Here is an 18,022-nt window from a genome sequence, read left to right as displayed (position 1 = left end):
GTTAAAAAAACATGACTTTGGAAAATGGTTCGCCTCAGACTTTGTTAGTGAATGTTGGGCTAAAATTGCGAAAACTCTTCCTTACGTCCAACCTCAGTATGATCACCAACCACAGACACAGAGGAAATCAAGAAATGCTGGTACGTCCTGTGACCAGCCTCTGACAATGCACGCCAAATGAAACACTTCCTTTAGAGAGGAACAAATTGCTCAAGATATTTTTTCTGCTGTCAGTCGATAGCGCTGAGTAGAATCAATGCTTTTGCTAAAGATGAAGCGTTAATACATGTCGTCAGTGGGGCTCCATGTCCTTAAGTGCTGAATGTATTACAACAGATATGTTAAAATCTAATAAAGGTGCAATAAACAAACTTCTCAAGGTATGAAATCTGAATAATATGACTGTTGTCATAAATGTGTTCCGTGGACTTTCACACAGGCTTCTACGCATATTTATGCCTGAAATGCCACTCTTAACAATAAAAATAGCACAAAGTGGTTTCTGGTGAAATGACTTGTATTTTTAGGTTTCCAATTAGGTAAAGCATTAGTCACTGTGTGTGTGAGGGCTGCACACAGATTCCAGTGTAATATGATCTGTTCATGTCTAATACGAGCTTCCTCTCAGCACCGAGCCTGCATTGAGCGTCTCAGTCCAGCAGCTGTCAGCAGAGAACAGAGCAGTGATGTCAACATGAGACACTTGTCATTGGTGCAGATTTTAATGCTGGGGAACATGTTGTGGAAGGAGATAGAGGTGATGAAGAAGTGATTGAGAAATGAGAACGGAAGAGTGTCATGCCACTTTTGGACATTAGGTGAGACATTCTATTTGTCGGCAGGAGAGGCTCCTAGTAGATTGGACCATTATAGCAAAGATGATGAGAGACACAGCCAGGACGTTATTTAGAGTGTCTTCATAGGAATGGAGGGAAGGAGACTCGGTGGTGGGATCCTAAAGTAAAGGAAACCATCAGAGAAGGTCAAGAGGAGCCCCATTGTGTTTTTGTAGGTCTGGAGAAAGCCTGTGAGAGGATACCTAGAGAGGAACTGTGGTACTGCATGAGTCTGTAGTGGCAGAGAAGTACGGTAGAATAGTACAGGACATGGACGAGGGCAGCAGAACAGAGGTGAGGTGTGCTGTAGGTGTGACAGAGGAGTTCAAGGTGGAGATGGGACTGATCAGGGATCAGCTCTGAGCCCCATCCTGTTCGCAGTACTGATGGACAGGCTGACATCTCCAGACTGGAAGGCAGGGAGGATCTACATAGAAAAAGTTTTAAGGGGAAACAGTTTTTAAACTGTTTCCCCTTAAAACACGACTGCTTCCAACTGGTGGCCTTTAGCATGTATTACCACCACATTCCACATCTACCACACACACACCTCATCATGATCCAGATCTTAACTTGGGTGCCCTATAAAGAAAAATGATGACGAAATATGAAGAAAACGTGTTAGAGACATGTAAGGAAATAAATGGTTCTGACGATGATGAAGATTGGCGAATCAGGATGAAGATACAATCCTGATAAAGATCACTAATGATCACTACTGATGGATTGTCATCAGTAGTGATATTATTTATTTTGAAAATCTAGAACAGGAACAAGGAGTAATCTACATAAATCACTGTTTTTATCATTATTTCTTACAAATTAATCACGTACGCATCAATAAATGGTCAGAGCTAGATTCACATTTAATTAATTTCACATGTTAATTTCAACATGTTATACTTAAATCTGTAAAGTTATAAATCAAGTGTAATTATTCAGTTTTAATTAAATCTGTGCAGTTATAAATTAAGCATATTTTTTCATTTAAAACAAATGACTCAAGCAGACTGGTTCACTGACTTTAATAAAGGTTTGATTACAACCTCCTTCTTTACACTGAGGAGTTTGGGAGCAGAGGGGAGTGTGTGTGTGCATGAAGGAAAACGTGTTAGAAATATATCAAAAATATATCATAACCATCATTATCATCACAGTCATGAAAATCTAACCATACCATCATCATCACCGTTCACGTGACCGTCATTTCTATCACTAACATCGTACGTCACCATTTATGTAATTTAACTTTCTACAGCACAAGTGCTAAATGAGGAGTCTTATCTGAGTTATTGCATTTATACGCTGTTGAAATTATGAAAATAATATATATTTTTTGGTACACTGTATTATACAATGTAAGGTGAAGTTGATTCAGGTGTTGTCTCGCTATCATTTGGGTGTGTTTGTGGTGATTCCTGGTGAATGCATTATTTTCCTACGGTATTTATTTTTTCCTCTACTGAGTGTTGACGTTTGTACAAAGAAATTCAAGTAATGTGTGTCGGTTGTTTATCTGTCATCTATTTATGTAATATGTGATTGGACAACATGGTGCACCGCTATACAGGTGATTGCCACAGCTTTTTTTTTTCTCTGAGTAAACTATACAAAAGTAGATCATCTACACTCCACTTCCATTGCATTAGACAGTCTAGAATAATTTCTGACATTATAGTTATACTTATTACTGAAAAAAGTATTATTTCTAAAAGCTAAAACACTGAACAGACGGACAGGAACAACTCAGATGTTGGAGCAGCACTGCTGCTACGCTAATGGCTCTTATTCTACAGCTACATCTACTGCAGGATGTAAACGGATTGAACTATCACGACTATGGCTTCATGTTGAACGATATGAAAGGCTATTGATCCGTGACATCATTTGACAGTGAAATTTAAATCCTTATTCTACAGCAAGAAGTATCTCTGCCACTTTGTGTGCATTTTATTGCCTGCAATCTTCAAAATACCATTCCTAAACCGTTGCGTGGTTCTGTTTTTTCCACTTTTGACAGGATTTGTGTTGGTTGCACTGTGCCATTCTGAACGTCACGTTTGGATATTCATGCGCTCCGAAAACAGACAAACTGAGTCTTCCACTAAGGCTAAATATGCAAAAATATGTCAGTACATCTCAGAACATATTCCCAACCATTTCCAGGCCTGCTCTTTCAATTATCATAATTTAAATAAAATAAAACCAGGAACAACTCTCATGGTTGATATCGTCTATATAGGCTTTGACGTTTTAAATAGCTTTTCAACATCTTTTGGCAAAATGATCCGAGCTCATCTCCAGTGCAAAAAATGTAAAAATTTTGCAAGCTCACGTTTGAACAAACTGAATATACAAGTTAAATATGCTGCCTTTAGAGACCTATAGGCTTTTTAGTGTATTATTACAGTTCAGAATGAATATTCATGCATATACAATGTGTAATTATACCCTACATACAACCTTGATCAACTGAATTGAACTAAAAAAAGGTTCAATTCAGTAAAACTGAAAATAGGCCCCCCCAAAAAAGAGATAATGCATGTGGACTCCCCACCCCCCCATTAGTACCATCATAGTCTGTGAACCACTCAGTGACTAATAAATTCTCTAATGTTAAATAATGATTTCTTTTAATTTCTCCTCGCCAGTAGTATCACCCCCAGTAAGACTGCCCCTGCGGCAATAACTGCCCCACCAATCAGGAAAGGCTTCAGGTTTTCCAGAGTGTCCGTGCCACAGGCCGTCGTCGCTGCCTCATCACCTGCTGCCGTTGCTTCGGTGTCTGTTGCCCCATCCCGGGGTGGAGGATGCTCCGGCTCGGGGGCAGCAGGAGCAGGATCGGCTTTGCGTGGCACCCCTGGGTTTTTCTCCACTTTAGGCGCCACCTTAGGCGCCGGGGCCCCCGTCTTGGTTTTTCCTTCCATGGACGCAGAGATAGAGGTGTGGTCTGGCCAGGAGGAGTCTTTATAAGGTCAGCTCTGCGCCGCTTGACTGGGGAAAAACAGCAAACAGCCACATCCAGATTAACCTACTAAATTAGACCCAGACATCACGTTTTCTGCTCTGTTGCATGTGGAAACGGTGACACAAGGTCCCTTAAAAATTCCACGCTTGGCTGTGATGAAGCACATCAGGTGGCAGCCGGGCCTCAGATGTGACCTTGGAAAAAGATGACACTGATGAGAACACGCCAATCGCTCAGATGATGTGGGATTCTTTATTTTGGTCACAGCAGCCTTGATGTAATCTCCCACTAAAAAAAAAAAGTCTTACGGTAGCTTCCTGTCTGAAGGTTTTTCATTTAATGAGAGCCAATCTTAGCCCACAGCAGCGGCTTCTTATTCAAGGACTGAATCTTTATTTATTTGACCCCCAAAAAGAATAAAGGTCATAAATAACACCTCTTCCTCTCTTCCTTTATGTTCTCTAATTCTAACACTGCAAGACTCACGTCCTATAAATGGAGGACAAGATGGAGGAGAGGAATGTGGACCATCGGCACTGTGAGGAAATCATTGCAAATTCAATAGCGAAGAGGAATAAACACAGCAGAAATGGAACATATGAGTCAGAGCAGCTCTGATGTTGCAGAATGTGGGCTGGACTCAGAAAATCTGACTCCTGAATCCTGCAGTTGTTGGGCTGAAAAGAAATATATATAGGAGATACATACCTCTCTGATGATCCCGCAGAGGTGATGAAGATGACAGATGAAGGAGGAGTTGTTCTAGGTGTTAGGGAGTGAGAATATCCTTAATATCAGAGATGAGAGAAAGCTGAGCAATGGAGGACGTCGCAAGCAGGAGGGAGGAGGATATAAGAGGGAGAGGAGGAGAGGCTGGTGCGTACCATCTGCTCCTCAGAATAGGGGGAGTTTAATGGATTACATCCTGCTTTTCATAGCCTTCAAATACTGTATGACAATACAGCAAGTTTTTGTGTAAATGTAGTACTTTAATAATTATATATATATAACTATTCTGTCTCATATATATATTATGAGACAGAAGTATATATATATGAGACAGAAGATAAAAGGGGGCAAAAGAAAGAACAGAACTCTTGACAGTCATTCTATACATTAGAAAACCTTCAAACAATATGTTTTTATAGGTTTACATATCAGTGAGGCATCGGTATTCGCTACAAAAAAAAATTACATTGTATATAATGTTGTATATATGTTATATATATGTTATATATATAATAAATTATTATTTATAGCTGCAATAATTTTATTTTTTTTATTCACTAAGGAAATAAATAATTTTGGCTGTAAAACATAAAAAACAAGACAACAACCTGAAATTAGGATACTTTAAAACGCTTTGATTTTTACTTAATTTAACAATAATATCATAATATCAACTTCATCTCCTTTTAAATGTTCACAACATATAGAAATGAGAGAAAATAAATGTGTGACGTCACGTTTTCTCAGTAGTGCTTTTCACTTTCTCTTCTGACCTGCTGCTGTGACGTCACTTACAGGCTGAACCACATCTGGGTGCCAAACCACCGCCTGCCCCGAGGCCATGCATTCCTCGCGACAGGCGCGCGCCTCCGTGAGTAATCCCCGCGAGCGGAGAAACGTCGGGATCTCATCCACCCGATCGACCGGAAGCAGATGGGCGACGTCACCGTCAGCGGTTCGACGGGATTTCTGACAGATGATCGCCTCGTCCAAGGATTGTGTCATATGTGTGGTCGATGACGTCACACGGATCCACGCCCAGTTCACGTAGAGCCAAAGAGGAAGAACGCGTCAAGATAGAAACCCCACAGCAGACTGAGAAGATAGATAGATAGATAGATAGATAGATAGATAGATAGATAGATAGATAGATAGATAGATAGATAGATAGATAGATAGATAGATAGATAGATAGATAGAGATAGAGATAGAGATAGATAGATAGATAGATAGATAGATAGATAGATAGATAGATAGATAGATAGATAGATAGATAGATAGATAGATAGATAGATAGATAGATAGATAGAGATAGATAGATAGAGATAGATAGATAGATAGAGATAGATAGATAGATAGATAGATAGATAGATAGATAGATAGATAGATAGATAGATAGATAGATAGATAGATAGATAGATAGATAGATAGATAGATAGATAGATAGATAGTAAAAGTAGATAGATAGTAAAAGTAGATAAATAAATAGATAGATAGATAGATAGATAGATAGATGGATGGATGGATGGATGGATAGATAGATAGATAGATAGATAGATAGATAGATAGATAGATAGATAGATAGATAGATAGATAGATAGATAGATAGAGATAGATAGATAGAGATAGATAGATAGATAGAGATAGATAGATAGATAGATAGATAGATAGATAGATAGATAGATAGATAGATAGATAGATAGATAGATAGTAAAAGTAGATAGATAGTAAAAGTAGATAAATAAATAGATAGATAGATAGATAGATAGATGGATGGATGGATGGATGGATGGATGGATGGATGGATGGATGGATAGATAGATAGATAGATAGATAGATAGATAGATAGATAGATAGATAGATAGATAGATAGATAGATAGATAGATAGATAGATAGATAGATAGATAGATAGATAGATAGATTTTTTTTTAATCTTCTAAAAGTAACTCTTCCTCGACCTGTCTCTAACCCTACCCCCCGGTGGGGGGGACTGTTTCCGGTGGTGGGGGGTAGGGGCGGTAGTCCTCTTGGAAACCCGGTCCTCTTTGAACCAGTCGCTGATTCCTCGGTATTCACGAACCACCGGCGGCGCCCTTCCTCCACCGGATCCGCGCGGCGGCTGCGGTCTGCCGTTCCCACCCGGCCGTCAGGTGCGCGTCGTCCGGGCTTTGCGCAGCAGAAACACGGAAGGAAGCAAACCGATTGATTCCTTTTTTCTTTTCTTTTTTTGTGGGAGATATTTTCCCGGGGGATCGGGTCCCGTTTTACGCCGACAATGCCCCCCTCCTCCGAGCCGCCGGGCTGCGGGAGTTGTCCGGTCGGTGGCACCTTCTAGCTGCCCGCCAGGCAACGCAGGGTGCAGCACGGCGCGTCCACCCGCCAAAGCCGGGGGCAGCTCCGCGGCGAGACCGACCGTCATGCCGATGTGAGGAGGACGTGTTTCAATCCGAACCGAGGAGGTTTGACAAACCGGAGACCGTGATTGATTTCCCCCCTTTTCCCTTTTTTTAAAATTTTTTTTAATTTTTTTGATGGGATGTCTCGGGTTCACCCGCCATCTAAACCGTGGAAGCTCCGGTTCTTCCGTGCCCGTTAATCCACTGATGTAATGGCGTTAAAAGCGTTACACTGAGGTATTTGTGAATCCATCCCACCCCCACCCCCCAACTACAAAAAAAACCCCGATCCGGACGGGAGATCCAGGTCCGGGCAGGCCGGACGGACATGGGAGAGTTAACGGAACCGATGCAGTGGGTCTCGGCAAGGCATCGTCAAAATTCAGGTGAGCAGCATCCGGATGAAGGGAGCGACCATCTGACCGACTGACCGAACTTCCGCTCGTCGTGTTGATCCTGGGGGGCAGACCCAACCTCTGGGTCCAGGTTTTTTTTATAGGCCAGACCCGCAGGAACACCCCCTACCCCAACCCCCCCTTGAAGTGGGTCCGGGTTTCCACCAGATCTGACTCTGGACGCTGATGCTGGTGGAGACCGTGCGGATGCTGATGCAGCTGTTTGTGGTATTTATGAGTCATTCTGTCATCCCCTTCTAACACAACCAGGCCCGATTGGTGTGAAGTACCAGTTGCACCAGGAAGTGAGTGAACCTGGTGAATTTAAAGGATGCAAACCCTGGTTAGGTTCATTATAGGACAGCTACACCAACCCCAAAGAGACTATCTCAGGGTTGACCCATCAAGGTGAAGAAACTGCTGGGCGTCACGTCTGAGGAAGCCAGACCTACAAAGGGAATGTGGCGCCGGAGTGTTGATCAAGACACCGGGAATGTTTCGTTGATATTTTGGGCTCTGCCTCTCTTGGAACCGTCGCATTAACGCTGACGCTGAGATCGATGTTTGTGCTGATTTGCTCTGGTGTTTACTCTGGTGTCCCTCTGGGGTCCAACACTCCTGGAAACCAAGTTCCTCCAGGGTGGTAGTGGTGGTGGGGGATATCCTGGGAGACGTAATGTGTGGTCTCTTCGGCTTTTCTAAAGATTGTACACAAGACCTCTCTGTGTGTGTCAAAAACATGTTTCTCTGCACTAATATTGACCGAATAGTCCGGATTATTTTATTTAGGTGGGCCTGATGTGTGTTTTAAGTGTGTTTTACAAGCAGCACAGAAGTTCTTGCATTTTTGGGTAACCTGAGCGAATGAAGACTATCCAGGTCTTGCAGCGACGTCTGATGATGTGGTTTACGATGTTGGTGACATCTCAGATTTAGTTGTTCACTTGTTCCGGAATCAGTCCTAACCGTGCTGTGTTCAAGACTGTTTGGACATTAGGTAAATGCAAACTGCAACTCATACTAATTGGCCTAAAGTTGTGTTTCTTGAAGCTGAGTTTGGTGGTAAACTTTGTCTTGTTGGTTGTAGCTCTGCTTCATTTATTAGCATTAAACATTGCTATCTCTACAAACATGTGTGCTAAGTAGAATTTTTTTTTGTAATCTACAAGTGCATGCATGCAAAGTTACTGCAAATCCAGGAGCAAATGCATGTTCCCTGTTGGGATTCGCTAGACGTTACGCATCTGCGGCCGCCTCATGGGATTCTGGGTAGCGTTGCTGACCTGGAAACGGCGGCGGTTGTTTTTCCCGTGTATTTTTGTGTGCAGTTCGGTAACGGTTGACATAGTGTGGAGTTTTGGTGACATGAGGGTTCTGATTTTAATTAAGTCTTCTCTGTTGCTTTTAGGAGATGTTGGAGAATGTGTCTTCATTTTGGATGGACTATTTTTAGCAGTGCATCATGGGAGAAAACACTGACAGAAGAGTGTAACATAAGGTCATAAAGTTTAGCTCACACTCACATTGGATGTCCTTTTTCTTTCTCTGTTTGGAAGGTGTGGTCACAGGGCGGGGTTTTCTAACCTTTGGGGGCATGTCCACCAGGAATGGGTGTGGCGAACAGCGTGCGTGATGCAGCAATGGGACGAGAAGACTTCCTTTATCGATGGATGCTTCTGTCGGACAGCATCCGTGTGACGTCGCACAATCTATACGCCGCAAGCGTTCATATACACACAAACGCACCCTGGCACATACTACCACATCGACTGAAAGAAGAGAAAAATGCAGTGGGAAGAAGTGAAAGGAATCGAGTGGGTAGCAGTGGGTGAAAAAGATTGAGAAAGAGGCAGAGGGAGAGTAGGAGTGAGTGGCACATGGCTTTCAGTCTAAAAAAAGATGAGCAACATGAAACCAAAAGCAGAATCTGGATTAGCTAGATAAGAAATAGAAGGGGGGGGGGGTGCTCGAGGAAGAAATGTAGGTTTCCTCACCGCTGAAAATGGTGCAGATGCTCACACACACTCTCACGCTCATAAATGTCCTCTAAAATATGAATACTGGATGAGTATGTGGGAAGGAGGAGAGAGGATGAGGATGGGAGGACAGAGTGAGAAAAGGCAGGAGGGTAAGATGGAGACAGACGAGGGGTGAGATTCCTCCGGAATGGACAGGATGGTGCTGTAATGTGACAGGATGGCAGGACAGAGAATAATTAGAGACAGCAGGAGCAGGGCAAGGGGACGGGACGAGTGCCGACAGCGGTCGTGACGTGAGCGGAGTGGAAAGCCGACCCGGGCAGGAAAAGAGAGAGCATGGAAGAGATAGATGGATGCATGATGGAGACATTAGGGATTGTTGCACCAGACCGGCGTCGCCGCCTCATTTTTTTGTGTTGAAGCGTCCCGCAGGATTAACAAGGACCTGCATTCATGTTTCCGTTTTTTATTTCTAACCCACTTTCGTCATAAAAATCTCTATTTTGAAGCCTGAAAGTTAATTCCACGCTCGTAGCGCCAGTCACGAGTCTGCAGGACGACGCGTCGCAAAAGTCGTGACCTTTCATTATTTTATTTTTTTTGCAGATGACCTGACCTTTTACCATTCAGACACACCTTAGTGCACTGATGCGCTCCTTTTCTCTGGTGAGCTGTGTGTTCACACTGACATTTAGAGTCACGTTGGGTGAAGAGTGGTACTTACAACCGGACAAGAAAAGAATCACTCGTCTGCTGCTTGTGGAAATGTCCACAAGTGTGTGTGTAGCTGTGTGTGTGTTTTAGTATTGGCTTAACACGGCGACAGTTTTTGTTTGTCTTTTGTAAAGGGAACGCCCTTTGGAAACAGAATCGATATTCCTGACATATCCTGTTGTCTGCAGACGATGAGGTCGTTTGTCAGAATGAAGGACACCTTGGTTGCATCAGAGGAGGGCAGTGTCCCAAGTTTTATATTCTGGACGCCCACAAAAACACCCATTTTCAGATTGGTTCTTGCAGCATCGGCCAGTCGGTGAAGCAATAAAGGGAAAAAAGTTTAGTTGTTCTTTAATCAGGGGAGGAGGAATACGTATATGTAACCCAACACTGAATTGGCATCACTTCATTTTAAGGCATTTTTTAGAATCAAATCTTCTTCTAATGACCCAAATGATGCCTGTTGGATGAGTTGGTGCTAGTTGGAAAGAACAAACATCTGTAGAAACTTCATATTGCACCAAATTCTAATAATGTCAGTAGACCTTTGTTTTGCCTCAATTTGTATTAACTGCTCTTGATGATTTCCCGTTTTACAGCTGCGTTTTGTTACAAGCCTTCGCAAAACATGCAAATTCACTAAATGAACGTAATGAGCATCCTCACTTGTCTTTAATGCTTTTTAAATTTTATGCCAAAGTTGAACCCAAACCAAGTTTTAGGAGACGATGTCAATAGTTTCGTACTAATGTAATGTGTCCAGCGGTAGATGCCCAAATGGTTCCTACCTAAGAAATTGGAATCTGTTGTGACCGATGAGGCGAGAAAACCCAAAACTGTAAAGCTGCGGAGGCTGATTGTTTGACACTCCAAATAAATTGCAGATTACTGTCGGATTTCTTCTTTTTAAAAGCACTTCATCACCACATTCATAATTCATCACAAGATTTATAATCATCACTGTTTGTAATACCTGCTCTCTCCTTCTCTCTAGACGTTCGAAAGAAAAATGGAACCCTGTTCTCGAGATTTGATTTATTGGAGATGGAGGTTTCTCAGGGAGAGAGAGCATCAGGAGTAATTGAAAATAAAGAGAGTGTAACCAACGAGCCATCGTTTGGATGCTCGAGAAGACAGACTGGGATACCGAGAGACTGCTGCTCATCTTACTGAGATCAATCGGCTGTCTGTAGGACGAGGAACTCACAGCTGAGTTCAGATGGTTGTGCAGATGTGTTGTGTTTTCTTTTGAAAGGTGGGATGAGGTGAGGTATTCCTTTTACGTCTACTATAGAATCCGTACCACCTGTTTCAGACTGCTCCAAAGCGGTTGTCAACTTGGAAACAAGTTGGAGGCAAGCCCACGTTTGACCCTTTTTGTCCGTGTCAAAGACAAAGCTGTCATGAGGCGGGCAGCCCTGTCATTGTTGGTGCGTCATTGTTGTCGGATCACGTGGGTTTGGGCCCGGGCCTGGCCCTGAGTAGCACGCTGCGAGGAGCACAAAAACACGGCTCACGTGCTGCCGCGTGTCACCGTCTCTGCACAAAAAGTCGCATCGCTTTGGACCAAGACAGATTCAGAGATGAGGATGAGAGTCGTGAGTGATTCATGTCATGTTCAGAAAGTGGATGGGATGGGGATGTGAGCTCGGTCTGTGTGGCAGAGACGCCCCCGAAGGTCAGGGTTTACATTAAGTGCTCTTCTCAGGTTACACAACATCAGGGTGAGTGATGTCGACCCGAAACACAAATAAACTTGAGAAATAAAGTTCGGAAGTTTCTTAAATGTCTCTTTATTTGCTAACGCCAATAGTCTTGATGTTTCTTTCGTTAGAATGGCTTTGTTTGGCACTACAGCTGGTCGCCATAGTGACGCCCCACAAACACATGTGCAACACTACAGGCGAAGCGCCACCAAACAAACCGCCGTCGGTTTTCATGGCGCCATAACAGAAGACTATGTTTAAAGAAAGACCGACTAGACTATTTAAACATGGTCGGTCTGGGTTGTCTCCCATCTCTCAATGACGATTTTCTCTGACCAACGGATGGTAGACGTCACCTCCAGGGTAGCGTTTGGTGTCGTCATCTCGACTTGCGACTCCAGATCTAGCACCGGGTACCTGGTACCAGGTTCACCAATGTGAATAGAAAAAAAAGCCAATGCCGTTGGGGTAAAAGGGGCTAGAAGAGACTCTGGCGTGGCATCGCCAAGAAAATGATTGATGGCCTCTCCATGAACGAAGCCCGTTAGCTCGATTATGAATAGATAGATATATTTTATTGATCCTAAATTGTGAAATTTGCTATTTGAAATTCTAGGAATAAAGAAGAAGTGGACCAATATAGTGCGATGTTCCTTTTAGCTTGCTTTTCAGAGGTGCTTTGATAGTTTCAACAATAAATGGAATTGTGGTCAGTTTCTCACTCATCAGGAAAAGAGTCCTACCCACTTCTGCTCAAAGTGATTTATCATGCACTCCTGTGCCCACATGCAATTTGCGGTACGCAAAAACACAAATCTAATTTGCGTATAGCGGCAGCCAGGAGAGGTCATGGCTTAACGGATGTTTTTAGGCGTACCTTTCTCCTCTTCCTTATCTGCTGATGTGCGATGTGGATATCGTCCGCCGGTTTAATTGATTGCTGATAGCATGGGTTTTCTCAGGTGGATTTAAAACGGCAACAATGAGAAATGCTGAAACTGGTTGCGGAACATGCCCAGCCGAGTGAAGCCTGTGTGGGAAAGGCATCATAAATTCATCACGGAGGGAGAGGAAGGCGCTCAGTGCCTGAAATAGAATGTTAATATGTGTACATGCGAATATTATGGCAGACCACGAGTAATCCCTGGAGTTTGAATGTGATAAAATGAAATATCCAGGTGTGAGTATCACTCAGCCAAAAAATATAAATTTTTGTCTGTGTTTGTGTTTTTGTCGGTCTTAAAATCAGTTTTTTTTAAATTAATTCTAATTTAGAGACGATTATTGCAGGGTAAGGTTTGTGTCATCTGTTTGGGGAATTTGATGGTATTTTTGGAGTATTTGAGTATTGGACCGTTTACTAAGGCTCAGTAACAGGTGAACATCCCCGGGGGGGTTGATGGATGGGACATCCCTGGAGGAGGCTGCTGCTATTAGCCAGGATTTCGGGCATAGACGTTTACCAATGCCTGGAGTCTTCCTCCATGAAACTACCCGGCGACTTTGTCCATGAAAATTGATTTGAGCGGTCGGTTTAGAGGTCAGAGCTGATTAATTATACAAAACCCTACTTACTGAACCAGAAATTTGTTTATTTAATGAAGATCTCCAGACTAAGATTTAAAGAAGTATCAACAGGAAGTGGAGTGTTCTCTCTGAATAAACAGAGAACCCCCAAAGGCAGCTGATAATGATAACAGTGTTCGTCATAATGATCGTCCGATGGCAAAAGTCTGTTGAAATGATCAATAATGTGTTTTTATCCTATTTTAGAGTGTCAAAACAAACAATTTAAAGGCATTACTAACTATCCAGGAAAATGCAAGAATCGTATTAAACCATCTATAAAATCAGTCCACCTTAAGGATGTTAAGGTGGTGTAAAACCTGAACCAAATGATAAAGCAGAGGTAAAAACAGGCTTTATTCAGGCAGCACTGTGCAGACCCGTATCAAAACTTAATTTGGAAACCATAAATTTCCTGGTGCATGCTGGGATGGGCTTCATAACTGAATGGCAGAAGTAATTCCACAATCGTATGGCTGGGAGGGGAACTGAAGCGTTATACTTATTAAAAACTTGAGTCTTTATGCCACAGTAAAGTCTAATCCTATAATTATGTCATGATATTTTTTTTGTCACTGGGGAGTTTAATCCGGATCCTAACATCAGGCCTGGGGGGGTGGGGGGGCTGGAACGTGTCCCTGGTGGTCTGCTGTGCCCCCCTTTAAAGATCTCTATCCTCCAGCCGTTCTGACCTACATGAGGTTCGACTGTCCCATTTTCCCTCCGTTCCCCTTTTTCCTTGTTTTTCTTTTTCCTCCCTTCTTTTTCCTTCTTTTTTCCTTCTGTCATTCTTCCTTCCTTTTCTTCACCCTTTTTTGTTTTGTCATTCCTTGTTCCTTCCATCCTTTCTTGCTTTCTTTTTACTGCATTTTTTGCTTTTACTTCCTATTCTGTTCTTCTTTTTTCATGCATTATTTTTCCCTTTCTGTTATTCCTTCCTTCCTTGCTTCCTTTCTTCCTGGCTTTCTTTTTTCCTTTTCCGTCGTCCCTTCCTCCGTTCATTCCTTCCTTCCTGCCTTCCTCCCTTTTTCCTTTTCTGTCCTTCCCTCTTTCCTTCCTTCTTCCTACCTTGCTTCTTTTGTTGCTTCCTTCCTTCCATCCTTGCTTTTTCCGTTAATGTTCTCCCTTCCTTCTTTTTTCCTTTGCTGTACTTCCTTCCTCTATTTTTCCTTTTCTTTCCTTCCTTTTCATCCTTTTTTCTTTTTTGTTTTGTCATTACCGGTTCCTTCTATCCTTCCTTACTTTGCTTTCTTTTTGACTTCATTTTTTGCTTTTTCTTCCTATTCTGTTCTTCCTTTTTTCATGCATTATTTTTCCCTTTCTGTGATTCCTTCCCTCCGTCCTTGCTTTTTTCCATTTCTGTCCTTTCTTCTTTCCTTCCTCTTCCTTCCACCCCTCCATCCCTCATCCCTCCATCCTCTCCTGGTGGATTCTTACACGTATCTGTGAGGCGTCTTCAGTCACACGAACCCATTCGCACATCTTTGTTTCCTTCTCTTTCGTGTTTCCTTCTCTATCTCCTCGGCGCCACAGCAGAGTGAACAATTAGAGTCTGCAGGTGAAAACCTCCACGGAGCCGTGGGGGTGTGTGGGGGGGTCTCAGACCTAAAGGCTTGTCTTCCAATCAGACTCGTCTGCGGCTGATTGCCTCTAGTCGTGTGTCCTCTTCGGGCGAAGGTCAGCCAGCGAGGTCGCCTGCTGGCTTCTGATTGGGAAACCTTCACGCTGTCGTTGGTCTCCTCGTGATGCTGGTGTGGTGTTGTTGTCGTGACGATCCATCAGTGGGAGATGTGTGACGGTGTGGAGGAAGGTCGTTGTTGTCGCTCCATGAAATCCAAGTTTCTGACCGTGTTCTTCAATACTTATTCTACTTTTTTACCCTTAAACATAGACATGCATGATTTAAAAACAGCATGCTAACTAGTAGCCGATTCATTGTTTTATTATTTATGTGTTAAGCAAAAATAGTCTGAAGTGTCTGATAGTGTTTTTTTCTTATGTTTCGTTCTCCAAACAAAGGAAATGAGTTGAACCGTCGCTAACAAGACAGACGGGTTTACGTGTTACAGCTCAAAGCTTCTTTCATAATGTTGACGTTTTAACTTTTCTAAAAAAAATTTAGCCCCCAAGGGGCAATTAAAAGCTGATAAAGCAGGATAGGTGTAGGTAAATTAGCATTTCATTTAAAAATATCATTATTTAACTATCTTAAAATGTATTGTTTTAAGGAGCTGACTAACAACCACTGTGAAGGCACAAAGGAAACAGGTATTGTGAAATTTATCCACAGAGGAAAATTTAAATTTCTCCACAGAATTTTCAGCAACAACATCTGAAAAGAAAAAAAGGGTTGACGGGTAGAAGCCATTGGCTTGTAAGGTTCCTGTCCCCTAAATCATCAACATCTGTCATTGCAGCACATTGTCAACCAATTCATACATTGCATGTCACAAATCAATTTCAGTTATTTTATTTTGGTACATTGTTGTTTTAATCCGTCCATTTAGTTCAATAGACGTGCATCTTTGCACATGTCTTTGTCAGTTCTTGAGAAGAGTCCAAATTTTGTTAATGTTCATTTTGTTATCCATTTCAAGGGTTGTTTCTGGTCAGTTTTATGAATTAAGCGTCGTTGGAACTTCTTGCTTTGTGTGGCTGAGATGATGTTGCTTTCTGTGCCTTCCACACTCCTAATCACTGGCGTCAGCATCACGGTTTCTGACTTCCAAACGTTTTCCCCATTTCTCCAGCTTTTGGGTGATATCCTCCTTGAGCCGAGCATTGGAATCCTCATGCTGGTCACTCATCCTGACTATGGCATCATTCAGCGTGATAGCCTATGATATTGTGCTGCCTGTCTCGCTCTTGTGCTTCCTGCTAGAGCGCCCCCTAGAGGCTGTTTGCCCCTAAACTCTATCGATTAGCCACATCGTTGTTTAAGCCACAGGGTGAAAAAAGTAGCTGCTTATATGGTAGAATTTCCGATAATTTATTTTATATTTGGTCGATACATTTTAAAGACGCTTTGGGCTGAACTTAAATCGTTCATCCGTGTGTTTTATTTTGCTGTTCCATCATGAAATGGGAAGTTGTCGTAACTCATCTCTCCTTCTTCCAAACTGGCCCAGACTTGGACCCAAACCCAAGAAATTACTTCTGCTCATTAAAACTTGAACTTTATGAAATGTAACCCTGATAATGAGTCAAATTTTGATCTTTTTTAGCTGAAGCAGGAAGTGGGACTTTCAGTTTAACCCAGCAGACGTTGACTCAGGTAGAATGTCGGATGGGCCGATCAACGATTGGTTGATCGTCATCAATTCAGATGAAAGAGAAGAAGCGAACCTCTGATCGCCTTTTAGACCGAATGCAAAATAGTGCAGGTGTTAAGGGTGTGTGCATGTGTGTGTGTTTGTGTGTGTGTGTATGTGTGTGTGTAGTAACAGAAAGGAGGTGGGTTTATAAAAAGGAACTTTACCACCAGACCTGCTCAGAGGAAATGCCAGAGTTTTTTCTGTACTACTCTGTAGGCGGCAGCGCAAACCCTTCAATGAAGGTTTTTATATCCTCGCCTGGATTTTTTTTTCCTTCAAAGGTAATTGGGTGGATTGTTGTTGAAGCACAAACCAGGAAAGGAAAATCTTCTCTGGTTTTGTTTGTGTTTTCAGGTTATGTCTTCCTCTTTTCCTCCTGAGCTAATAAATGGTTTTGTTTCATTTACATAGACCTTGTCTGTTATCAGGTCACATGACTGTTTTTGCATGAGTCTTTTCATGGCCATCTATCACCTGTAGATATGTCATTCCTACCAGGACGTGGACTCACCCCTTCACATCCTACACACACATTCTCTCCTGCTCCATTGTGTGAATCACAAGACATTAAGATGACAAAACCCCACAGAGCACAAGTTCCTCAGATAGACGGCATCTCCGTCGTTACTTTAACCTGGAATTCAGGCTAAGAATAGAATGGAATGACATACAGTACGCCTTATCTCGGGCAAAGATAAAGAAATGCCTTTGCTTCTACCTGACGTGCAAAAGGGCAAAAAAACAACACAAAGTTGTGTTACCTTCCAGTCGGGCTGGCGCCAGACTTGCAACACGTACGAGATAGAGACTATAAGGCGGCAGAAATACGAGACAAAGGCATCAATGAGGCAGAACTCTGCACTATTACGTTGGTTATTTTAGTTTTAATACACTGTCTACGTACAGTTTGACCTTTTACCTGTTAAAGTCACGCAACACCTCCTTTTTGCTCATTTATTACCCCCCAAAAAATCGCCTCTGTTGTTGCACCCATTTTGGAGATACAGATCGCTGCATCACACAGGAAGTTGTTTGATTATACGTTCACTGTTTGGACTGAAGTATGACATCACTTCTCCTTCATGCTGTTTTATGAGGGCCTCACCAAAAACCGGCAGGACAGACTTCAAGGACTGTAAGGTCTGTTTAACTTAAGGCTGAAACCAGGAGGGTGTTAAAGAAATGCAATTGTTTAAAAGCGACCGATGATGAATCCTCAAATGATTGCTCGACTTTTATTCGGCGTGACGGATGACGTTTGTCCAGACGACGACGGCGGACGGAAGAAGACTTTTCCACATGGGCGTAACCAGCACGCCGCCATCGTGTCTTTTTTTTTAGCAGGAAGTGGTCAGTTTTCTCTGCATCCCCTTCGCCGGCTTTGCCCCACTTTTCTCTCCTGTTTCTTTTATAGT

The 18,022-nt window shown here is 42.6% G+C and overlaps 1 protein-coding gene and 1 long non-coding RNA gene across 2 annotated transcripts in view; one reads left to right on the top strand and one right to left on the bottom strand.

Moving 5' to 3' along the window:
• Positions 1–1,846: 1,846 nt before the first annotated feature.
• LOC137594233 (uncharacterized) lies at positions 1,847–4,689 on the bottom strand. The gene is made up of 2 exons (XR_011035221.1): positions 4,513–4,689; positions 1,847–3,830 (listed from the first exon to the last, which is right to left on the bottom strand). It is a non-coding gene; the product is annotated as an uncharacterized lncRNA (long non-coding RNA).
• Positions 4,690–6,378: 1,689 nt separating this feature from the next.
• The window catches only part of dagla (diacylglycerol lipase, alpha), a 37,087-nt gene continuing 25,443 nt past the window's right edge, over positions 6,379–18,022 (top strand). The window contains exon 1 of the mRNA XM_068335840.1: positions 6,379–7,316. The gene's annotated coding sequence lies outside the window, so the exon portion shown is untranslated. The remainder of the gene's footprint in view (positions 7,317–18,022) is intronic.

Source organism: Antennarius striatus, chromosome 1 (assembly GCF_040054535.1).
Source record: "Antennarius striatus isolate MH-2024 chromosome 1, ASM4005453v1, whole genome shotgun sequence".
In the NCBI taxonomy this organism is placed as follows: Eukaryota; Metazoa; Chordata; class Actinopteri; order Lophiiformes; family Antennariidae; genus Antennarius; species Antennarius striatus.
The sequence above is the reverse complement of the archived record's forward strand: the minus strand, read 5'-3'. Positions and strand labels throughout refer to the sequence as shown.